This window comes from Podarcis raffonei, chromosome 5 (assembly GCF_027172205.1).
Source record: "Podarcis raffonei isolate rPodRaf1 chromosome 5, rPodRaf1.pri, whole genome shotgun sequence".
NCBI lineage: Eukaryota > Metazoa > Chordata > Lepidosauria > Squamata > Lacertidae > Podarcis > Podarcis raffonei.
This window is the reverse complement of record NC_070606.1, coordinates 29,231,200-29,257,660: the sequence shown is the minus strand read 5'-3', so window position 1 is coordinate 29,257,660 and position 26,461 is coordinate 29,231,200. Positions and strand designations below refer to the sequence as shown.

General features: G+C 41.7%; 1 long non-coding RNA gene across 1 annotated transcript; it reads left to right on the top strand.

Moving 5' to 3' along the window:
* Window positions 1-22,396, top strand: LOC128413898 (uncharacterized). The gene is made up of 4 exons (XR_008330513.1): window positions 1-88; window positions 13,076-13,168; window positions 19,209-19,312; window positions 21,949-22,396. It is a non-coding gene; the product is annotated as an uncharacterized LOC128413898 (long non-coding RNA).
* Window positions 22,397-26,461: the final 4,065 nt, after the last annotated feature.

Genomic DNA, 26,461 nt, shown 5'->3' with positions numbered 1-26,461 from the left:
AGGGAGGCTATTGCTGCAGCTCCTCCACACAGGTGAGCTGTTGTTATATGGACATCAGCAAAAGTTTTTGCTGATAGATTGCAGAAAGGTGAGATCAGTATATAGCAGGAATGTCCAACTCCCAAGAGACTGCTATCTACTAGTATAAAAAAAACTGGCAGTGATCTACCCATTGTCATTGGAGGGAGGAGGAGCATGGGTGGGTGGGTGGGTGGAAGCGGGGGAAGGTTGGCCAGAGTTATTGAGCTTTCGGGGGTGGGGTTCTTTACCTATGCTCCCACTCAAATGCGTTGCGCTTACTAGTGCTTGCTGCTGTGGCAGCAAACAGACCAAACACTGGGGGCAGGAAGCTGTGACATTCATTATTCATTCACACAATTGACCAGGAGCACCCGTGATCGACCTGGATCATGCCAGGGATGTACCTGTCAATCGTGGTTGACTGGTTGAACATGTCTGATATATAGCATACAGGGCCCAGAAAATCTTGTCACCATCTTTAGCTCTTCCCCTTATGCTTTCTGACCAAGTGAGGAATTGAATCCAGATCCTTAAATCCAGTTCCGGGAAATCACTAGAATACCTCAGAGAACAGCAAGGCAGACGTTAATCAATACGGTTTGAATCAGCTCCTGCTGAAATCTCTCTTTACTTATTGCAGCATTTGAAGGAGCCAAGGCACACAAAATTAAAGCACTGTGCAAATGATCCTGCTTCATCCAACTGTTGCACTTCTAGAAAACAATTTATATAAATAAACTAAAGTGACAGCAGTGCCTTTTGCAAACACAAAAGAAAAGGAAGATTCACAGAATAGAGATGGGATTGGTAGTCTATTCCAGGTCAATCTTTATCCATATGTCCATTCCTCCTATTTTCTTTTTGAAAAGATCCACATGAAATTTCATGTTTATCACAAACCCACATTTAAATATTTATGTTTATCTCAATGTACACATTTCTAAACACATCTTATCCTTTAACTTGCATTTCAGTGCATTTTGGTTCATTACTGAGCCAAGAACCGTAACACGAAATCGAAAGGATAATTACATTCTGCTCCACACATTTGTCCGGGAGGTCAGATCAGGTCAGTTTGCATCGGTATTCACAGAAATTGAACTCCTCACGCATTCCTAGCACCAAGCCACTGCAGTGAGCATAAAGCTATCCCATGCTTTACAGAGGTATCTATCCCATATTCAGGGCCCTTTGCCGGTTGCAAGAATCACGTGTGCACCAGGTGCCAAGTGAAAAGTGGGCTAATGGATTTCCGCGTGAGGTAATAGCTAAAAACATTGTAGTGCACCCAGGACACTGCAAGTGTGAGCAGAGAGAGAGAGAGAGAGCGAGAGAGAGAGAGAGAGAGAGAGAACATGAACTGAGGGCCAGTGGGGAGGTTAAGGAGGGAGGGCTAATTAGAGCCCTCTGAGAACTCCCTTCCGCAGCTGGAGAGCTGCATGCAAGAGAGGGAGGATGAGTAATGCCTAAAAATACAAGTATTGTGTCATAGGGTCAAACTATATATTATGTTAAATGTGCAGCTTGGGGCTATGTGTTTTTTTCCCTTCATTTAATTACAGCTGCGGGGTGTGGGTGTTTCTCATCAGGACAGTTGTGCATAGGGGAAGAAGGTTTAACTGTGATTTGGGCATCAATGGATTTTCTCCCCTAGACTGCATAACTGCAAAGAATGGAAATTATACTTGCGGTACTCTACAGCATATCATAAAATATAATAATCAGTTTGTGGGGCGTTTTTATAAGAAAAATCAAGTGGTATATAAATGCTATGAAATTTATGTTATGAAATATAAGCATAGGACAGTGACGCCAAAACAGGCATTTTCCACTATTGTCCCTGTACTTGTAGCATGCTCCTCCAGTGGCTATATGTGAAGCAGGAACCATGTGTTGCCCTGAATTCCCTTTATTTTATTTTATTTTTTTTTTTGCTTTTATATTGCTGGTTTTGTGTTATTGGGGTTTTTGTTTTGCTTTAATGATATTACTTAATGATTCTATGTCTTACTTCACCAAACCTTTATTAGGTCCAGTCACAGACAACTCTGGGGTTGTGGAGCTCATCTTGCTTTATTGGCCGAGGGAGCCGGCGTACAGCTTCCGGATCATGTGGCCAGCATGACTAAGCCACTTCTGGCGAACCAGAGCAGCGCACGGAAATGCCGTTTACCTTCCCGCCAGAGCGGTACCTATTCATCTACTTATACTTTGATGTGCTTTCAAACTGCTAGGTTGGCAGGAGCAGGGACCGAGCAATGGGAGCTCACCCCGTTGTGGGGATTCGAACCGCCAGCCTTCTGATCGACAAGCCCTAGGCTCTGTGGTTTAGACCACAGTGCCACCCGGGTCTCATTACAAATATAGGCCATCATAAAACATCCATATATAAAATCTTAAAATATATACAAATAAACAGCCATGTAAAAACGAGGATTTTCATTGGAGTTTCTTCCCACTAAATAGTGCCATTCACCACTCTAAGAGATACTATTGATAAAAACTCAGCCACCCTTGCAGTTACTTCCAGGTTAATGTCAGACAGATAGAATCTGTATTTTCATTGTGCCATGATATCAGAGTACCCCAAAAAAGGGGATAGAAAGTGTTTGCATAGCTGGTTGTACAATGGACAGATGAAAATAATATATTCTTTTCTACTTTACTAGACCTCTTAGAGATTTCTCACTATGCAATTAAAGTCATGTCTGCATTGGCACTGACTTTGGTATCTCTGAAGCCAATGGCACCCCCCCCCAAAAAAAAACCAAACAGGAGAAGCAGCTGCAAGCTCAATAATCTAGCTCGATTTAGCTATCAGGTCTGCTCAGCGTCACAGTTCTGCTTTTGTTTCTCTTGTTTAGACTGTTAGCTACCCTGCTTTCCAACTATACTTAAAGAGCAATAAAAACTGAGAGCTATGCCGCTGACTGAACAACATGGAGGAAATTTCCATTTGGATAGAAATATAGATTAACTTTGTATTTAAAAAGCAACCAGTCCAACCTGTTTATTGTAATTAAATATTGACCTAATGAGAAGCAGACAACTTCCTTTCTATGGGATATTGAAAATGTGGAAGGCAGAGGAAAGTTGCAAGCTAACATTTTTCACATAGAAAAGGTAATGTTAGAATATCACATTAGCCTCTTTCACAGATTAAACATGTGAAAAGGGGGTCCACGTGAGTTGAAGGGGCAACAGGGCCACATTGCTGACCCCAAGGATGCATAGTTCCCCATCCCCCATGTTCACAAATTATGCATGGGTGTCTATGGGGTAGGCCTGCGTGCCCAGGCACGGAAAGTGTGTGACCCACCAGGGGTCAGTCCAGGGTAAAAATAAGAATTAGGACATCAGGATTGGGTTGAAACAGGCCATAGCTTTATTGATTACAGATGTGAGCTGGTTTTGGCGAAGGCATTGGGTATGTATCAGATATCAAGCAACCCTCCTGCTGCTTGATCAGTAAGGTGAGTCAACCCTAAGTAGCAGGTTACCCCTCGACATACATCAAGTGGGACATTCCCAACAGGACCGCCACTTGGGAAGCTGCTATGGCCCATGGTCCCTATCTGGAATTCCAGACAAAGCAAACCTTTCCTGGACCCCTTTATCAGGGCAACTGATATCTAATGATCCAACCCAATATCATAGTTGCCAAAAGTGCACATAGGTTTCCACAGGAGATGGGACCCTACACAATCAGGGATCCAGCTGGTGCTGTGTCAAAGCATGTTCTCTGTTTTCTCAGAGGTTTTCTTCCCCCACCTGTTTCCCCACACTTCAGAATTTTGGTAGGTTTGGTCTTATTGTTGCAAAGTGGCCAGTGGTGATCTGTGTAGTTTTCCCTCTCTGTGTTGGGATTTCATTCCTCTGTGCTGCAGATATGTGATTGTTACATGTCATGCGTCTGTGTTTACATTCCAGAGTGTTGGATGTCATGGGAACGGAATTTCAGATATGCTGTTCCGTTCTGTATTGCTTTTGCTTTTCCCTTCTCCCCAAGGAAGTAAGAGAGGAGCCATGTTTTCTTCGCTCTGTTAAGTTTGATTTTGTACATAATAAATTAGGCTTAGCTGCCGCACCTCAGCTTCTGTTTGGACTGTGTGCTCATGTCCTTGGATATGGGCCACATCAGTGCAACGGGACATAGGAGTGATGAGTCATCCCAGGCGGTGCTGCATTGGGGAAGAGGCATCGGCCTCAGCGTTCCCAACATTATGATACATTTCTTCAGAGTTCTGGGGCCTCCCCAGCTGCCCATGCTTCCTGATATGAAAAGGGAAGAAAAGTGCTTTGTAATGTCTGCTCCCAGACTTTAACTGAGGGAATTCAGAGAGCCTGGTTATCGTGTGCCTATGTTTGGTGTGCTCCAGAAGTAGCTCCCCAGGTGGAAAGGAGCTGCTATGCTCATTTCCTGGCAGGTGGGCTGCTTCCTGGTAGGGTGAGCAGGAGAGACAAGGTGGTGGGAAGGTCCGCATGGTGAAAATACATTTTCAGCAATGCACTAGTTCTAGCTTCTGAGGAACATACAGGCTTGCCCTCTGCAGACATCCACACTCAATGCATGGATGTTTGGCGGGGGGTGGGGGGCAGCTGTGTGACCTCCTGAGTGCAGACAGCAGCACAGCCCATCTTCTCATTTGATTGTGTGGACCCCCTACAAGCTGTTGACACAGGAAGGAGGGTTATAGATTCTTCTTTCCCTCATCTATATCTGCATCTAGTTAATATCCTCATATCAGAGGAACCAATTTGGCGGCTGTTGTATTCCCCCCCCCCCTTTCCCCCAGTAATATCCTTAATTAGATTTTCATCAGAGTACTTAGAATCATAGAATCATAGAGTTGGAAGAGACCACAAGGGCCATCGAGTCCAACCCCCTGCCAAGCAGGAAACACCATCAGAGCACTCCTGACATATGGTTGTCAAGCCTTTGCTTAAAGACCTCCAAAGAAGGAGACTCCACCACACTCCTTGGCAGCAAATTCCACTGTCGAACAGCTCTTACTGTCAGGAAGTTCTTCCTAATGTTTAGGTGGAATCTTCTTTCTTGTAGTTTGGATCCATTGCTCCGTGTCCGCTTCTCTGGAGCAGCAGAAAACAACCTTTCTCCCTCCTCTATGTGACATCCTTTTATATATTTGAACATGGCTATCATATCACCCCTTAACCTCCTCTTCTCCAGGCTAAACATGCCCAGCTCCCTTCTTCAATTTGAATGATGTGGGTAATGCCTGTTTTTACATTCATTTTTAAATTTGCTAGAAATATATGATTTTAAATATAAGAAATTAAGAGAGAGACCATTTTATTATATGTCAAGAAGTATCATTGAAATATTCCCACTAGGGACAAGTATTTCCAAATAATATTAGATTATTCAGGGACAGAAATGGATTCCAACTTACCCTACTGAGATTTTATAGGTTCTTTGCAGTTATATTATTTTGCCATTAAATGTTAATTCAGCAGAACCTTTCCAGATCTTTTTTCCAAAAAAATCTGATACAAGCTTATTGCAAATCATATTTAATCCATGGTTTTACATTTTATTACTCTGATTTAAACAAAAGCAGTAATAATAAACAGCTTGGAAACTAACAGCATTAGAGAGCGCTTTAGGATATATTTATGCTTTTCTCTGATTTGAAAGTGTCTGTCATACTTAAAACAAAACAAAAACAGAATACTGTTGCCTGGAAAGCCAGAAAGCTTTGTTTTGCTTCTCAAGCTTAGGATGAATTCTAGCTTTAATAGTGGAAGTGATACAGCATTTGATGGGCTCCAAAGAGATACTCAAAGTGTGTCTAGCAGCTTGGGCATACATATTGAGATTGTGGGGTGGGGAGGACTTTGAATAGACCCCCCACTCCTGCCCCATCACAAATTGCTTTTGCATTCTGCCTTAGATTCAAAAGCAGTTTGGCATGTGGCATTGGCGGATGAGGCTATGCTTTGTGAAATCAAAGTTTAAAGCTGCCTTGTGTTCATGCAACTAGTTGGAGATTCTTTGGATCCTGGCTTACCTTTGAGGAAGGGCTGTAGCTCAGCAGTAGAGCATCTGCTTAGCATACCCTCCAAAGTGTCCTGGTTTTCTAAGGTCGGTCCAAGATTCATGAAAGCCACCCAGGCTTCTGATTTGATCCTGGAATGTCCCTTTTCCCCTCACAAGCACCACCATGCTCAAAGAGGAGGATGAGCTGGTGCTTGTCCCAAGCGACGGCAGCTGTGATGAGGAGGAGAGGCTGTGCCCCATGTGACATGCAGACTCTGAGGGGCAGGCAGAGGGTAGGGCTGCTCTGGGCAGGAAGGTGGTGGCAGCCCTCGCCCTTCTTCTAACAGGAAATGCTCTGTGGGGGGGAGACAAAGAATGGGGGGGTCGGAGAGAGTTGGTTGTGGGACAGTGAGAACTGTCCCTATTTTCATCTGAGGAATGGGGGGGTATGGCTTGGCATGCAAAAGTTCCCCGTTTCAGTCTCCAGGTAGAGTTGGAAATGTCCCTTGTCTGAAACCCGGGGAAGCAGCTGCCAAGCAGTAAACAGACAACAGAGAGAAGTCCCAATGGCCGGTCTTGGTCTTAAGCAGCTTCCATGCTTCCATCAATGCCCGGAATCATCAACAGACAATGACTGTTTAATCTGCTGTATTTGGCAATCAAGAAATTGTTGCGATCCTTAATAAAACTTAATCCACTGAAGAAATGAATTGCATGGGGTTGGACTAGATGATCCTTTGGGTATTTTCCAACTCTACAATTTTAGGATTTTATGAAAGCCCTTGCCTGCAAAACTTTCATTGATTTCAGTGATCGTTTTTCATTCATCAAATTCCCTGTGCTGCTAAGTATTTAAACACATACCTAAATTTAAACATGTGCTTAATCCCACTAAAGTAATTAATTGCTCCTTTGCTTAAAGACCTCCTGAACTAAGCCTTTGGGGACACAATATTATTTATGAGTTCTCTCATTGGTAGCATTCATTAGAGAAATCACATCCAGGGTTATTTCTTTCTTGCTACATGTCAAAGGAAATTTCCCTTCAGCTCAGCTTTATAAAGAGCGTTAAAACAAAGCTTCAAAGTAAGCATTTGCATTAAAGTACTCAATTATTTATTTAGATGTGGTATGCACATCTATCTCTTTTTTTCCCTGAGAACAACATAATGTCAAGAGCTATGGAAATTAAAATTACAACCGTACACTTAAACTGAGGCTGTAGACATAGTGAGCTGGTGAAAAATTACACAATTCATATTCTTTTCATCAAGCTGTATTTATGATCAATTGGAAGGCATCTTTGGAGACCTGAGTGGTATGGCTTTTTAGTCTTTTCATGTCAAAATGGCCACCCATCCTCTACCTTTTCCTCCTCCCTCCTCCAGACCATCTATTCATAGACTTTATGAGCAGTTGGAGACCTTTTGAACTGAAATCTGAGCTCTGAGGGTTTCTTCAGTTTTGCGTAATTCTAGCTATTACCAAAAGTTAAGAGTAAGAGTTGCTTATCCCAGTGCCATCCCAATTCCCCCTGCAATTTTCTTTCTTTCCTCCAAAATAATTTCCCTTTCTGTTTCTTTGAGCCTTAGCGGTTCACAGAGGCATTAAAGCAGTGGGGAAATAGCTGGCTCTGTCTTGCGCTGATCTATTAGAATCCTTTCAAAAAATTTCCATTTGAGCCCTCGCTAAAACAATAGAAAGCAAATCACAAAGATCAAAAACAGCCTTGCAACAGTGACAAAAGACAGCTGGGTCCATGCTCCCGTTATGCTTGTGTGTATGACATTTTTACATGTTACAGAACTAACAAGGTCAACTTTTTGAACCTTATCACAAGGATGCACATTCATTTGAATGAATTAGAATGGAAAACAATTATTCCTTCTTTCATTTGTTTTTAACCACTTTCAAAAGTGGTAATTGTTATGCATGGAATAAATGAGGTAGAACTCTTTGTATGGGGAAACCAGGAGGGCTGGCACTGTGAAATTCAGAAAGCTGGAATCTCTATTTAGTACAGGAAAAGATGCCTGCTTCTTCGGAGAAAAGCAATGACAATCCTAGACAGCATCTTAAAAAGCAGAGACATCACCTTGCCATCAAAGGTCTGTATAGTTAAAGCTATGGTTTTCCCAGTAGTGATGATGTATGGAAGTGAGAGCTGGACCATAAAGAAGGCTGATCGCCAAAGAATTGATGCTTTTGAATTATGGTGCTGGAGAAGACTCTTGAGAGTCCCATGGACTACAAGAAGATCAAACCTATCCATTCTTAAGGAAATCAGCCCTGAGTGCTCACTGGAAGGACAGATCCTGAAGCTGAGACTCCAATACTTTGGCCACCTCATGAGAGGACTCCCTGGAAGAGACCCTGATGCTGGGAAAGATGGAGGGCACAAGGAGAAGGGGACGACAGAGGACGAGATGGTTGGATAGTGTTCTTGAAGCTACCAGCATGAGTTTGACCAAACTGCGGGAGGCAGTGGAAGACAGAAGTCCTGGCGTGCTCTGGTCCATGGGGTCACGAAGAGTCGGACACGACTAAACAACTAAACAACAACAATAAAAGCATTTAGGTTGTGTCTGTACACCTTCCTTAATTACCTATAAAATGGTATCCCTGTACCCTAACTATCTGAAATCTGGCAGATCTGGTGTTAGAGGCTTTGTGTGGAAGTACACCTAAATATTTCATGCCAGTAGGATCGAAAATTCCACTTATAAGCAGGATAAATGCAGCTGGGTTCTCCTGTTGCAAGTAACTGAATGTCATAAGAGCAAACCCTTTTCAATTGCCTATAAAATGTATGACCCTTGTCTTACCTATCTGAAAGTTGGCAGGTCTGATGGCCTGGGGAAAGTCAGTGCATGCAGCAGAAGACTGATGGGATTTTCCATATATATATATCAATAGGAAAATGAATGAACTAGTAAAATAAAGCTATTTAATTGAATGGGAAATGAAATAACAACAAACTGGATAGAGAAACGAAGACACACCACTACTTACAGCATCGCCATTATGAGGGCCCACCATATCATGAGAACTGTTCTTCTTTGCTGTATAAACAGGGGAAACAAACAAACACAGATGGGCCAGTTCTACTCTTTTTGTATAGAAGCCAGGTTATGAAGGGTCCCTTCATGCCAAATGTGCAGCAATGAGTGGTGCCAGCATCAATGTCAATTTCCAGTGAGATCTCCTGAAATCTCAAGAGATCTTGCCAGAAATCGGCTGGTGTTGCTTCACTCCACCTCCAAGAGGGCCAGCACTGCTGCTAGATGAAGAAAAAAGCAAAAGCAAAGAGGAGCAAGAGGGAAGCAGACAAATGGCTGGCTGGACTTGGCAAAGGGGCTTGTGGCCTTAATAACTGAAAATCATGCAACAAAGTAGAGCCAAACAATGCCCTAGACACCGCCACTGACTGAAACGCATCAACCGTGGCATCCAGGTCATTACAAATGTGAGCAATTTTATGCTTCGAGTACCTAGCAAACATGGCACAGTGTGATTCCAAGGATTTCTTTGCCCAGCTTTGGGCTGGTATGCCCAAAGTATACATTAGTCAAAATTTTATATAAAAACACGTATATTAGGAGAAATAATATCACATCAAATTCCCATGTCACAATCTACCATTATCTGAGTAAATATGGTGGTGAATCTACCCAGCAGTGTTGCCAATGTCATTTGGTTCTACAGATATACCCTACTTTTTAAAAAAAGATATAGTAGAGTCCAAAATATCATTTAATCTTCTCATGCATACTGATCTAGGATACTTTTTTCTAATATAGATTCTTCTTCCCCACCCTCAGAGGGTGGGGGGGAAAGCCTTGAATCAGAGTTTCACAAAGAAACAGCACTTATTTATATACATCAGAAACATATATCTGCTTTGAACTAGATAATCAGTATTTCCCTCCCATGATCTTCCCCATGGAGATAAAAAAAAATACCATTTTAGGAAATATGGCTTTATTTTCTGCTAAAACTAGATCAAAATGTTTCATAGATAAAAATAACATTTCTTGGGGCTTTCTGTTTTGTGCCTTTGTTGCCAGATGCTGCATAAAGAATTAATAGAAAACCTGTCTAAAAGAAGTTTTCAGAAGTTTTCATGGAGTGGGCTTTTTTCTTCTCTGAACAATTTATGATTTATTTATTTTCCTTTTTTGGGGTGGGGGAAACCACCAACATTTTCCTGCTGTAGGATCCATCTAATGAAGTCAAAACACTGTTTTCAGAACTCTCATTTCAGAAAAACTTATGAGGAAGAAACATATGCTCTCATCAGGCTCCCTGAAGCTTTCCTTCCTGTGTGGAAAGATTTCTTCATATCCAAAGTAAAATGGGGAAGGATGAAACAGGGCCTAGCACTGGGATTGCGCTAAGAAACAAAACAGAAGAAACAGCGTAACAAAAGTTACCTGTAGTTTTTTCCCCTTCAAGAAGTAACTCACAGCCATATTGCCATCACATTTTTCCCTAACTGTAGTTTCCAGACTATCTTCAAGGGCAGCCCTATGTAGAACACATTAAAAAAGTAAAGGGACCCCTGACCATTAGGTCCAGTCGTGACCGACTCGGGTTGTGGTGCTCATCTCGCTTTATTGGCCGAGGGAGCCGGAGTACAGCTTCCGGGTCATGTGGCCAGCATGACTAACCCACTTCTGGTGAACCAGAGCAGCACACGGAAACGCCGTTTACCTTCCCACCAGAGTGGTACCTATTTATCTACTTGCACTTTGACGTGCTTTCGAACTGCTAGGTTGGCAGGAGCAGGGACTGAGCAACGGGAGCTCATCCCATTACGGGGATTCAAACTGCCAGCCTTCTGATAGGCAAGTCCTAGGTTCTGTGGTTTAACCCGAATCCCTGTAGAACACATTACAATAGACTAATTGAGAGGTTACCAGCGCAAGTATTATTGTAGCTAAGCCAGGAGTAGACTTTGGTCTTTCAAATTTCAGCGGTGCCCTTTGCAAGACCAGAATTTGGCACCCCTGCCTCTTGCCTTCTATTCTGCTCAATTCGTTATCCCATAGTTGTGACGTTCTGCAACACCCCCAGATATGAAGCTCACTGTGTAACCTTGGGTCAGCCACAAACCTAAACTACCTTGCAGAGGTGTTGTGAGCCTAACTTGGTTCCTTGCTTCTCTCTAGAACAGAGCTCCTTGGATGAATAATGATTTTTAAGTGCAATTAATCAATGAAGTGTTTGAGTGTGCATGTGCATAATTGTATATTTTGCAGGAATTAATCTTCTCATTGAAAAAACTAAGAGAGAGAGAGCTGGAATTGTGAGAGGACTAACAGTCAACTATGAGGTGCAATTACATTTTTGTCAGTGGTCATCAGGCTTTCTTTGTGCAAACTGGAGATGGTCAGAAGAGACCCACATCTCTGTTTTCTTTTGAAGCATCCAAATTATATGGACAATGCCAATTTATTAATTTTTTGGGGGGGGAGGGATAGTAATTATTGACACTCAACAACAAAAAATTAGTTCTGTCCAAAGAGGTTCTGTGCATTGCTTTGAGGGGGGCAGGGCGGAGTCTGTGGATAGCAAAGAGGTTGTACACATTCATGCATATAACAGATCTAGGAGAGTATCAGTGTTTTATTTTCCCCAGAAAAGGTTTTACGAAAAATCATGTTTTCCCCCAGTCGATGAGACGACAAAATAAAATTAAGAAAACTTTGTTCTCAAAAACAGTGCCTGGGGCTGAATTTCTGTGCTATAGAAGGTTGTAGGAGATCAAGACATTGAAAAGAAATTGCATTTTTTCACCTGCAGAAGCTGGTAAAATCTACGGCAAAAACCTCTTTTATAGTTAACCTGTAATTACTTACAAACAGTAACACAGACCTGAGTAAGTGCTCCGGTTCAAATCACCCAGACAAAGCCCTCCAGCAATTGCTGGCAAGGCTCTGCGCTTCCTTTTCACAGATTACTTGAGGCCATTTCTTCAGACCAAGGCTGATACCAGGTTTAAGGAGATATAAGGGCAGGTGCCGTCCGGTGGGCACCACACATCACCCTTGGGCCCTTCCAAACTTGCTTTAGAAGAAGATGAATGTCGACAGGTGGAGGTGGCAGAAACAGGGACAGGTGGCAATGCTGGAATCAGTGCAGCTCCAGCCTTGCAGTGCTCCCTCAGCAGTGAAAAGAAGCACCAGCTGCTGTCATCTTCATCAACCCCAGTGCCCCTGGACTCTGCCCTAATGTAGAGTACACTGAGGGCAGAGCCTCAAGGTATTGGGGATAATGATGACAGCAGCTGCAGCCATCTGTCCCAGCGTGTCTCATCACAGCTCTTAGGCAATTGAATGATAATAATTAAGGGGTGGTGTCAGTGACAGTAGGCCAATCCAGGTCCTAGGGGTCCCAACATTTGCCCCACAATGCCAGGTACTGATGCCAAGCCTGCGTCAGACATGCATCTACCATCACATCAGTGGGCATGATGAGATTGTGCTTATGGGTGGGCTTTGGACACGTGCTGTGAGGTATAGGCACAGCTAGGATGGAGTTGAATCCTCAGGGGTTCTTCTGATGACCCTGGGTCAGTTATCTAAGTGTTGGCTCCCCCACTGCCTGCATCAGCTGCCCCAATGTCTGGCACTTTTCCAGCAGAGGCGAGGAGAAAGGATTAGCTCTTCGTTTCTCCTCAGGCTACTTCTTCCTAGTGTCAATCAAGCAGGGAGGACAACTTTCTTATCGGCTCTCACCCCCATTTTTTAAAAAATGAAATCCTAACCAGGCTTACCAGTAAATACCACAAAATAATACATGCAAGGTAGTCAACTTCTGAGCAGGCTTAATCTGCTTTGGCCTCCTTTTTTAGTTATGTATCTGTTCTTAAAGTTTCTCAAGGGAATATGAATCTTGAGGAATTTTGTCGTGGTGTGACAGATCCCTCATTAAGTTTTTTTAAATGCTTAAAAAAATTAAAACAATATTTAAGGGTTGTTGGAGTTTTTTGCCTTGGGGCACAGTAAAAGGAAAGCTAATGGGGTCCTTTTTGTCTTTGTTTTTAATTAGGAAATATTGATCGTGGGAGATTTGAGGGGGAAAGGTGCAGCAACCCATGAATTTTAGGAAACTGCTATTCCCAGGGCTTGGGCCTGGAATCTTGTAAGTATTTAGCTGGAAAGTTTTGTGAGTGTGCACACTTCCAGTGATTTCCAGTAACATGCTAAAAGTAAGAAAGCAGCAGTGCCATTTCAGCGGGGGTGGGGTCACCTGTACAGGCTCCCTTCTTTCAGTGATGATTTGAATTGTAGCTAAGATTTGAGGTCAGGGGGTCCACACAGAGTGTCCCCCATGGATACAGCTGTATAAAAGAAGTCATGGCTGGCCTGGCTTGACAGGGATAGCAATTAATTTCTGGTGGCAATTTGTATGCCTAAACACTCATATAGACATCTCCCACACTGTCTGGGAAGCCATCATGGGCACATAGGATCAGATATTATTTCCTCCTTTGGTCCTTGTTCTCCACACAGATCAGCCGCTGAAAGGGATCGTAGAAGATTAATTGGGCTTGTTCTAGTTTTTAAAATAAAAACCAGGAATATCTTGGTTACATCTGCCACCATGACCTTGCAAAAGCTGAGCTATAGAGGAAACAGCATCTTGATACTTATGGCTGCCAATGAAGGGGTGAAAAAAAAATACATTATCATTAAAGCCGGAAGCATATTTGCTAGTATTTAACAAATCATGTGCTTCATTTAAATACTGTTGCCAGTAGCCAAATATATTAAATCCACCTCATTAGGCATTAAATCAATGGAGTTAAAAATTAAATGACAGGGGCTTGTTTTAGTTTATGTCAAGGTATATTTCTACAAGCACAGTTAAGTACCAAAGTCCCCCCATTTTAGATCATTACAGAAATGACAAGGCGCTTGGGTAGCCTGGAGGAACAAAGCTGAAATTCCAACTAGGGACTGGGGAGAAATTCAATTCAGTTCACTGTTAAAGATGAACCTACCTAATTTTCACTTTCCTAAATAATATACGAATTAAAAACACACCCAGCATTCAAATTTCTACAAACTTTACTTGGATGGGGAACAGTATTGCAATGTGTTCAAAAAGGCATATACTGGAGCCCAGTGTGCATAAAAATGCATATATAAGTGAAAATAAAGTGCAAAGTAACATTAGGAAAAATTGGTTTGCAAAATGTGTAATTTGGGAGAAATTTGCAGGAAAATGCTGGTGAATTCTCATTAGGACTGATGTGGAAATATGGAGAACTGAACTTAGATTCAGCTAGACTGGTAAAGAAAAGGCAATTTATATGCACTGTATGTGCGATATAACATTGTGCCACTGGATGGCGACATGGAGTCCTGTTTTTCTCTACCTATTTTCCCCGTTTAAATTTGCAACGCTTTAAACTGAAACTCTTCTTTGATGTGTCTAGATCCAGCCTAAGACTCCTCTGAGAGAAACCAAAATTGACAGCTTTGCCCACCACTAGTTCTATGAGAAATTTAGTGGAAATGTCGGGAAGGTGAGGGACAGAAGGGTTGTCTACCCAAATAAAGGTTCACAATGAACTCCATAGAGGGCCCCTTCATAGGCTTCCCCAGTGGCATGGGAGCCACTTTCCTGAAGTAAGATTGCATACCCCACAAGTATCCCAGAGAAATTGGGACATCCTGTTTTCTTACACGAGGGCATGGCGGCCATTTTGGCTGCCACAATTCACACCAAGATCTTGCCCTGAAAACGACACAATATAATGTTGGAAGATTGGGAAAGGCTGTGGAAGAAAGGGGTTAAGTTTACTGCATGTACTGTATTAAAAGAAAATATTATGAAAATGATGTATAGATGGTACTTAACCCCGGTGAAATTAGCAAAGATCTATCATACAAATGATAATCAATGTTGGAAGTGTAAAGAAAAAGAAGGTACCTTTTATCATATGTGGTGGATGTGTCCCAAGGTGAAAGACTTCTGGGAAAAGATTTATAATGAGTTAAAAAAAATGTTGAAAAATACATTTATTAAGAAACCAGAGGCCTTTCTACTTGGAATATTAGGACTGGAATTGCCCCCCAAAAGATGTTAGACTGTTTTTGTAGGCCACTACAGCTGCAAGACTTTTATTAGCAAAAAACTGGAAATCGCAAGAAATACCAACAATAGAAGAATGGCAGGTGAAGATGTTGGACTTTTTGGAGCTGGCTGATCTGACTGGAAGAATCCGTGACTAGAAGGAAGAGGAGACACAAGAGGATTGGAAGAAATTTAAAGAATATCTAGCTAAATATTGTGATATAAGATAAATAGAAAATTCTTGGAAGTAATAAATAGGCTTAGGGGTAGAATAAGAATGTGTGGTAGTAAATATTAAGGATTAGAATATTAATAAAGGATAAGAGGTTAGTAAATGGAAGGAGTTAATATCATTAGAAATATGAATTTGGAGAACTGTTATACAGGTGATATAATGAAATTCAGTTACAGGGGATTCGAGGAAGTCAGTTATCAATGTAATGAGAATTAGGAATTTGAAGAAACAATTTTTCTATGTGTTTTGTTCATTGTATGTAATGTGTTTTACTTTGTTGTGTGTTTTGTTATGTCATTTTTGTGATAAATGTGGAAAATCAATAAAAAAATTGGGGGGGGAGATCTTGCCCTGAAAAAACTGCTCCCCCCAACAAAAAGTTTTTTTTTCAGGGCCACGATGCAGAACCCCAAAACACAAGTGCACATTTTGGGCTCCATGATCTCCCGTGGGTCATGTGACTCATGCAGGTTCACGGGCAGGAAGATGCAGATCCCCGTTTGGGGACTCAAGAAGTTGGAGGATATGAGATCGCATAATGCTGTGGTGTTGTGTGTGTGTGTGTGTGTGTGTGTGTGCACACCATATGAACCATATGAGCCCCCTCTTCATGCATTTGCCTGAATACATGAGGGTTACAAGTGTGTAGAGGGGCAGGAGATGCGTGGAGGCCCTGTTCCAAATGTATTCAGGCACGCAGTCTTCTCTCAGACCATCGTGCTTCTGCAGGAGACTTTGACATGTGTGTTTCTGAATGTTTGACTGAATGTGCTTAGAAGCCTCCCTTGTGATCTGGAAACCCAATATGCAAAAAACCTCAAACCGGATTAACAAAAGAATTAAACCATAAACGTATTAGTAAAAACAGTGGAAAACAACTAATTAAAACATTAAAATAATACTTTAAATCACCAATGAGCTAGAAACAGAATGAAATGCATGTAAACGTTCCACAAATCTGGGTAGGCTTGTCTAAACAAAAACGTTTCTAAGTAGGTGCTGAAAGTGGAGACTCAATGTCAAGATCAAAGTTGTGGAGTGGGTTAAGGAGGTCTCACAAGTCAACTGGTCCCAAGTTTTTAAGGCCTTTATTTGCAAATAGTAAAATCTTGAGCTTGGCATGGAAGGGAACAGGTGCCCTTCAAACTTATGGAGGCAGCTGAAGAGCACTATTAAGTATAGTTCCTCTCTCCTCACCTCGCCTTCCCAAGTGCTGCTCACCCTGCCTCAAGGCTAGTTGCTGGCTACCATAGAAGCAAAAAGCCTTCTGTGTATCTCAACACCTGATTGTTTTCTTAACATCTGTAGCCATGAAGTCATTCTTAAAAAGGAAGGCAGTAACGCAATGAAATACCAGCCCCTGCAGTTAATGGGATTAGTGGCCTAGAGAGCCACTGCCAGTCAGCACTAGACTAGATAGCCTGATAAGGCAGCTTTTTATATGTACACCTATGGAAATTCAGAGTTCTATCCTGCCTCTTTGCTACTTAAGGGATCTATAGCTGGTACACTCGAAATACATACACATACACTGAAGCAATGGAGGGAGAAGTGACAATTTATATAGAAGAAATACCTGCTTGAAATAAACAGCTTGCTCAGCACATTGGGGGTTTCGTTCCTCAGAATAGGGCTCTAGGTTTGTGTTTTTTTCCTTTCGACAAACTATTGCCACATTTTGCTGACGCTCGAGGACTTCAGTCCTTGCAGGTCAGTACTACTCAAGAGGGTATATAACTAACTTTGATTGCCCTTGACGTGTTTGGCATGTCATCCATCACTGAGCTTAAAGGGTGCAATACAACATAATACAGGCTTTCAGCCATCAGTGGAAACAGCAGCAGCAAGGAAAGCATGCAACAAGCTTTAAATATAAAAATGTAAGTGTAAAATATGCCTAACATCACATGAAGTTAAAAATGTGATTAGCAGTCAGACTGGGTGACATACAATGATGCAGAATAGAAATCTGCACATGCAATTAGATTTCTATAACTTCTCTTCCATCCTGCCCCACCGTGTTGCCCCAAATATCTGTTCTAGAGGGTCACCCAACCAGGGATAGGCAAATCTGTTAATTTTGGCTTTTCCCTGTTTCTTAATTTTTCCTCAGCCTTAAATTCAATTCTCCCACATTTTCACATCAGTTTGTTCTTCTTTTAAAGAAATCCTCATGAAAATCCATCAACATTTTATTTTTACTGTTAATTAATATGATGCCTTTGGACTAAGAAAGCTCACAAGGCATCTCACAAAGAATAACCCACAGAAACAAAATTCAAGTGCCAAAAACACAACTTCCAAAAATCCAAGACAACAAAATCTTAACATTTCAAAAGAAGTGCCAATTTCTCCTAATAAACATGTTTGTGTGCAGTTTTGTGATCTTCACTAATATATGCATCTCTCTGCACATTTTGCCCTAGTATATAGAGTTTTTTACAGATTAATTGGCAGGAGAACAGCACTGCAAAATTCAGAGAAGTGTCTTTCAAAAGATGGCTGTTTTGGTCTGTGCATTGTTTTCAATGCAAACTGAATCAGAGTTCTCCTCCATCTCAACCCCTAACCATACAAATCAGATTTTGGGGCTGCACAGGAGGCTGGCTGGGAGGGGAGGAAGGCGAACCCTCGTTGCACAAGTGAGCGCCTACAAGCACTTTGTTGACTCTCACCAATGGTGTTTTCATAATCAAATGCCAGGTACAGGTGGACTGTTATCACTATTACGGTGCAATCTCCACAAAATTCCTACTCCACAAGCTATTAAGGGGGGGAAGCTTCCTTTGGTGCCAGTGTGGTTTCCGCCCTCAGGCTAACTGGCACATAATGGTTGGGATTTCTATGCAGAGGGAATGCTCAAATCCTCCCTCCTTGTTGCGGCTATCCTGATAACCATCTCCCCCTGTCAACCTGGTATTTTATATATATATATATATATATATATATATACCCACATATGCTGTGATTGCAAATCAGATTGTTAACATCCTGTTAGGCCTATAGATGAAAGCTCCACACAAGTTTGATTCTCAAGGCTTGCTTGTGATTTAACATAGCTAGTATTCCCACCATGGATAGATGCTAAACATCTAGGCTGGCACACCAACTCCTTAGCGGAACCTTATCTAGTTTGGCCCTCAGCCAGCTATTCTTCCAAGCTCTGCTATCATTCTTACAGCACAATCCTAAGCAGGTTTACTCAGAAGTTGGTCTCTCGAGTAACCATGTTCCGGAATTCAGCCTTATTCTTCTCACACAAGCAGAACAGAAAATATTAAAGTTCCTTATTCTGAGTCCATCTAGCCCAATGCCATCTATGCTACCTGCACGGATGTCTCCACAGAGTAAGGGAGCCATCTTAAGCTGCTATGTATTCATTTAAAAAACCCCTGAGATACTGGGAATTGAAGCAAAGACCTAATAAGCAGTTTGCAAGGATTTTCTGCTGAGTTCCCCTCATATATGAAGTCACTTTCAGTCTATGATTCAACAGCTCCAAAGGTTAACAAACTCAATGTATGCATAGATGGAAGAGACAACACAGGTAGAGAGACAGGATAAAAAAAGGTTACCTTTGTATTTCCTACATAGAACAAATGCTAAATTTCAATATTCTTCAAAAGGGCGCAATTGAATTGATCTTACATCATTCCCTAAGTGAAATAAGGCTGATGGTACCATATAGATATTTCAACGCATTAGCATTTTTGTCAGTTGATGAGAAAGCGTTTCATACAAAAACTCATATGATCAGCAAAACATGAACACTGCTAACTTATTGCCTGTCTTGATTTTCATTTTCTATTCAAAGCTCTGAATTATTAATCTCCTTCTAAGTCAACTGATGTAATTTCTTTTCAGAGGAAAACAAAACGCTTTGCAGTAAAAATTCTGAAAGACTTTCATCAGAGATCTAAAGCACCAAATCGGCTAATCAGTCCCGTTAAGGAGGAGTGAGGGGAAAGGTTAGCAAAGTAACAACAAGATACACCCTTGTCAAAATCAAGCTGTGGCTCAAAGCAACTGGAGGGCCAAAGGTTCCCATCCATGTAGACAAGCATTATGTTTCAAACAATGGCTGAGCATGTTATGGCATCAATACCCCTCACCTGTCTCCAGCATTTGGTATTCAGAGGTAAACTTGGTAAGACCCTTCTCTGAACCCAGAGGTTTCACTGACAAAAACTATCCTCCACAAATTTGTCAAATCCCTTTTTTAAAAGCTGTCTTCATTAGCCAGTGTCTGGTGAAGAAATATCTGAACATATAAAGATAGACCAACAATCCATTAAAGATAGTGAGACAGGTTTTACCTTTGCAGAAGCTATGTTCATTCTTTTCAGCAAGACTTGTTTGTCTACCGGCTTAATATTTTTCCTTTTAATAATGCTTTCTGCTAAATTACCAGCACCAGATTATTACTTTTTAAACGTGGTCTGCATTGGCCGCTTTCCACTACAGGTACTTAGGCCAGTCTTTAGGACAAGCTTTCGTCAAAATAACAATTGCATATTTGAGTTACGAACTCTCAACTTCCATCTTACCTGCTTGCTCCCAGTTCCCTTCTATTTCTCTTTGCACCACTAACTCTTTGTTGCTCTGAGGTTCATTCCCCCCTGGCTTTGCTACTTGCTTTTCACTGTTCTTTCTCCACTCCATACTTCCTGGCCAGTCTCACATTTGCCAGCTTCTGAGATCCTCCAACAGCTGTCTGTAATCACCTCCAGGTGCTAAGAGCCCTTCATCAGCAAAGATGAAGAGACAAGCCATTGCAATAGCCACAGCTTTGTACTCCAAGTGAGGTCTGCAACAAAATGTTGCAGTGTGGAGTGCTCTGGGTTTCAGTCAGTAAGCAATGCTTTCCTTCTTGTGTGTGGATGTTGAAGTTTCAGGTAATGAAGGATGCCCACACTGAGAATGAGTTTGCTATTATATAGTGTTTCGTATAACAATTTGCAAAGAACAGGAGAAAATAGAATGACATTCTATAGGATTTCGCACACTGCTTTAGAGGAAAAGAGAATGTATTTCTTGTTTACTGCTAAATGCTAATTATTCCATGGAAATAACAGCTGTGCCAACAGCCAAATTGCTTTAAAAATGCAGGGTTGAGTTCTGCATTCCAATTAATGTTTAGATTAGACAACATGTGGGAACTTCCTCTGCAAAATTAACTTTCACATATTAGAATTATTTTACCTTCCCCTAAAATGCTTTGCTTGAGCAGAACTGTCCAAATGCAATATTTAAGCAATAAGTAGTTATAAACTCACACACAAAGATGCACAACATCTTTGGAAATTTCATTACCCCTCAGATTTGCTACAGCTCTTTTGCCTGAGCAGGACTCTATGAATGTAGCTTGGATTTTCCTTTAGATGAGAAGGGAGGGCAAATCAAGTTCAGATGCACTCATCTGATTGTAGACTCAGGAAGAGGTACAACAAAGCTAGTAAGCAGGTGAAGGACTCAAGCTAGGGTGATTTAAAACTGTGCTTAGAAATGAATTGGCGATTTATTTTTAGGGAAATGCTCATCACTCTGATGGGTGTGTGTGTGTGGAGAGAGTGACAATGAAGCCTTATTGGAGTTCACCGATTGGGTCTGCGTTGCTCCGGGACAGAAGGAAGGAAGTCAAAATGACACCGAGTTGGTTCAAAGAAAGAGTTTATTCTGCTCTCCGGATAGCAGAAGGCACTTGCGTGATCAAGTCCACAGCAAGTCCAAAGAAATGACAGGTTTCATGCAGTTTATATATCCTCCAGGCACCCTCTCACTCCTCCCCTAGGAGCCCAACCACGTCGGCCTACGTACACAGGTTGACATCACATATGTTCCTGCTCTGGTACTCTCAACCATAAAAGGATCTTCCTTCCTGTACTTCTGACCATAAAAGGATCTTCCTCTTCCTACTCTTATCTGGGGAGAGGTAATCATCTCCGGGAACACGCTCTGGCGTTTGTTCCCAGACCTGGGTTTGTGTGTCAGAGTGTGTCCAGGACATAAGATAAAGCACAGACGTGTCTTCTCTCTGTTCTGTTCTACTACCGCTACAGTGAAGGCCATAGTTGCCGTCACAACTGATAAAGGAGAGGGCTCTGAGCACTTGTCTATACAGCCGGGCTTTTGTTTATGCATTGAGCTCAGAGCTCAAATTAATGGATTTTAGCTAAGGAAAAATAGGAATTTTGGTGCAGTTTAAAACTGCCTGCACAGTCAGTTTTTGGGTTTTGGAAACCCATTCCTTCAACTATACATCCAGAAACCCCAAAGGGGTTTGTGTACTGTGCAAACTGAACTATTCAGGTCAGGGGTGTAGGATAGATTTTCCTGCCATGCTGCAAAAGTTATTCCAAGTGCACTTTCGCCCATAGGAGGCCATTAACTTAGTTGAGGGGAATGAAAGAACACTTTGGGGTGCCATTAAAACTGGGAGTTCCCTAGAGAACTCAACTTTTGAAAATCTAGACTTCTAAGCAGGTGTTTGCCCTGTTGCTCTTTGAGCCACTCTCTATCTCGATTAAACTGTTAATTTTGAAAGAAAATAGGAGGAAATGAGATCACACTGTAAATTTACATAACCTCTTATCTTCATTTGCAGAGTCCCATCTTGGAGTCTTTTTATGATCATGCTAGACTGCAGTAGACTGTTGGGAGCCAGCTTGCATATATCTGTATCTGTCTATAATGTTTATTCCCCACACTTCCTCTGAGGAGATCCAGTACAATATTCATACAGTTCATAGGCAGTCTCCCATCCAGGCACAACAGCTTAGCTTCAGCAGCAGAACTGCCTTGTGTGTCACCAAACTATACTCTGCTCTTTTCCTCTCAATGCACCATAATCAGGTCCCCAAATGTCCCATCCTCACCCAACTATCTTAGGACATTAAAAGGTGTTGCCTTTAATGGAGCAATGGAAATGGAGGCGAATTATTTCATCTCACAGGAGGAAATTATACAATTCCAAAAAACAAACAAACGTGAAGTGTGATTAAAAAAAACCACATGCAGAATATGAAGTGTGCCCTTTAAATACCAATTCCTAATTGCAGTGATGTGAATATGAAAATCAATGGTGTATGTTTATGAATTAGGCATTTCATTAAAATTGCCTTGATGTAAATAGCACAATCAGGTCTCTTATCAAGACTGATCGTCAAGTTCCATTCCGGTATTTGTTAATAATAACTGACAAAATACCAGAGACCTTCTACGGCTGTAAGCATCATGGTAATGATGACTTTTTGGCAGATACTCAGATGCTAAACCCCAGATCGTTGGTGATAGATTAATGTTGGATGTGACGAGAATAAAAGGAAGTCATTTGATAAGCAGTAGAGAACATAATATGTATTACAGCCAATCACAGCTAAATATAACTTGCTGTCGAAAATGCTTTTGCCCTATCACCCTCCTAGTCATTCCCTATCTACGTCATACTATTAATTTAATAGTAAATTGTAAATTCAGAAAGAATCAATATCATTATTGTTTGAGTGAGCTAGAATTGTTGCAGTTTCTGAAAGCTCAGGTATCAATATCCTTAGATAAACCAGGAATTTCATTTTATGTGTGTATGACATTGGGCAGGATCTCAAACATGGGGAGACCCCCACATGGGGCCCTGAGGTGATGCATCACCCCCTGTCACGGCTCAAGTGGGGCCAGACCTCACAGCTCTCACCTCGTTGGCTGCAAGGTCCCTGATGCATGAGCTACACCATGTTGGTCCTTCCCTCTGGTTAACTCTCATGGGCAGCATACCTCGGCAGGAATGCTTGAAGGGGTTTTCTTCAAACAGAATTCCGAAGTGGAAAACAGATCCGTGCCACATTGCGAAGTAAATCCCTGTTACCTTGCTGTAATCAATAACACTGTGGCCTTTTCACCCCCCATGTTCAGGTCTTACTCGGAACCAACCCTTGCCTTTTGGAGCAGCCTAATGCACCTGCCCCTCAGCGGCTCTGCACAGGGGCCTTTGCATAGGAGATTTGCCATTTCATTTTCCCAGCAGTTGTTCATTATCAGCAGTATTGGGATTCCTTCCTATGTCACCAGCATCATTGGAAATGCTGCAGTCTGGCTTCTTCTTGGGCTGCTTTGGCAAGATCAGAAGACCAAGCTCTCACGATGAGATACACTGGACACATATTGTAGTTTTGCCAACGTATATTTTAGATTGTCAATATGGCATTTGCTGTATTCACTGTAACATCTTAGCAGAATCCTTTCAGCCACCTGCAAAACGGCGTTCTTTTATGCTTTTCAAAAGGTACCTGCCAGTGTGGTGTAGTGGTTAAGAGCAGTAGTCTCGTAATCTGGGGAACCAGGTTCGCTTCCCCGCTCCTCCACATGCAGCTGCTGGGTGACCTTGGGCCAGTCACACTTCTTTGAAGTCTCTCAGCCCCACTCACCTCACAGAGTGTTTGTTGTGGGGGAGGAAGGGAAAGGAGAATGTTAGCCGCTTTGAGACTCCTTAAAGGGAGTGAAAGGCGGGATATCAAATCCAAACTCTTCTTCTTCTTCTTCTTTTTGGAGGATCTGACGTTATTGAGCTATTCCCACCAAACCTTTCGCTTTGTCGCAGTGAACCAGGAAGCACTGAGCGTTCTATTGATTAAAGAAGCCAGGAGGAGAACAAAGCACAATGAGAAACATTCATTGTCTTTTATTCAAGATTGGAGATTTCTCTTTTGTTTCTTCAGTGCAAAGACCCGTAAGTAGCAAACTTGAAGAACCAACACACTACTGAAGAAAAACTTATGTACCTTTAGCATTCACCTTTAGTAGGTTCTCAGCACCAGTATTGGTCAGTGAGAGGAGCATAATCATGAACTCTATGGGCCGAAACTTTGTGACGAGAAGAGAGAGATGATATCTGTTCATGTGCAAAGCACTTTTGTATGCACATAGGAAAGGTGGACAATTATTCATTCCAGCAGCTTTATGGTTCAACTAAGCCTTTTTGGCCACAATGGCTAATATACAGTTTTAGAGAACAAGGTTCCATTTTTAAAGGGACAAAACTACATTGAGGATGAAAAGCTCAACCATTTTGTTTTGAATCCCAAATGAGCACATTCCCTCCTAAAAAGCTTACTATATGAAATTAATGGTGGGTTTGAACCTCTTCGACCTGTTTATGTTCTCCTGTGCCATTTGCTACTAGTAATGGGATTGCGTGAGTTTTATATTAGAAATTAAGAAACGCATCCACACAGCAGTGACTGGCAGGTACCTTTTGAAAGTATATATTTTCAAAGTACGATGCAGAAAGAATCAAACACAAAAACAAAACAGTAGAATCTGGTAGAATTCAACCACAAAGGGGAGAAGAAAAGAGGGAGATCAGGACATACAGTGACAATTTTTGTGAGCTAAAAAAAGTCTAGGAGTTTGGTATATTCCCTGTTTGGCCCTTAGACATCCCCCAAAGAGCTCTTTGGGAGGTGCAGGGGGCTGCAACCAGAGAAGACTTGCTCATTAAGTGGTTAAGATCCTCATCCGTGTGGAGAACAACATCTAAGATAGTGGAATGTGGTTGTCACCTTAACGGTCTCCCCACTTATGGTGTACTTAATGGCAATTCACATACCCTTTCTTTGTTGCTGCCAACCTTTGCATTTCACCTTTAAGGTGTTCACAGTCTTTGCACATGAGGGAGAATGATTAATAGCTGCTATTGATTTTTTCCCCCACAACCAGAATGAGGAAATATAGTAACATGAAGCAGAAAAGAGCAAAGCGAAGTGCCTCAGAATGCTTTTCCTTCGGGAAGGGGGTAGCTGGAGTGAGGGGGGGCTCTTTCGGAATGTCAGTGAGTTTGCAAATATTAACAATCTCTGCACACATTTCTCTCTAAAGGTGACAAATGTTTCCATTTCCATTTCTGCTTGCTACACAAGTTTGAGCACATTTACTTGGAAATTGATCAAATCCAGCAGAAAGATGGGAAGTAACAGTTCATTTTACTTCTGTACTTTTCCTTATCTATATAGATCATGATATGAGACATGCCATCAAATTGTAAGGAATAATAGTACAGATACACAGGTAATTTTTCAAAGCCATGTGATAATTAGAAGGCAATTCCTATTCTGCCAATGGGGCATTTTTCACTAAACATGTCCCCGTAAAGCTCTAAATGGCCATTAATTAATGTTTAACTGGTTCTTAATGGCAATGAAGTCTTCTCTCGCTGATGCTTCCACATTAAAATTAGACTGAGACTTGCTCTGTGGAATGGAAAGGAGCATCATTGTTGATCTGGCAGCAGCATTAATTATTCTGATGTCTTAATTCAACGATATTGGAGAGCAGCGAAGTGAGATACCATCATCAGTTTGAGGAAGATATACGTCAATATATTAGATGTGCACCAGAACGAAAGTCAGATAGAGATTAAAATCAAGAAGCATCGGAATTCTTTTTGGATTTGAATCAAACTGCATTTGCAGAATTACCAGCAAGAGGCAGCTGAAATGTGCTCTCTAACCAGAGGCAAATCATCTTAGGCTAGGCAGAAGAATCATCATTGCTCAGAGATCTATCACACAAAGTATTGTTCAAGCAGACAGCAGTTCACCTAAGAAACACATTTACACATTGCATCTCGCAAACAAGAATCTAGGTTTAGCAGTGTGGCTCAGTAGCTAAATATTTCTCCTACGAGATTGGAAACTTTTAGGACCAGTCGGACAAAAGAGCAAAATGGAGCAGTTACCTGGGTATGTACCACATCTTCAGCTGTCGAGTCAATGTTTTGCCAGCTGGAGAGAAATAAGGCACTTCAATGCAGTCAATCCAGACTAGGGGTGGATTTACACTCACGGTTTTTAACGTTGAGGAAGGGTTAAGGAATGGTTTTGCTAACTATATGGATACATGATGTCCTACTTTTAACGTTCATAATGTGTTATTAAAATGTGGCACCAGAGGGCGCTACAGAGCACCCAGAAGTAGGGAGACAGCATTTACCGTACTTTGCAAATATGCCCTGTGGCATTTTAGAACAATATATCTAATATCGTTCTAATAACATTAAACACATCAGTGTAGATCCAGCCTAGAATTACACAGGCCATTTAGGTTTGAGGATGTTGCTGATTTGC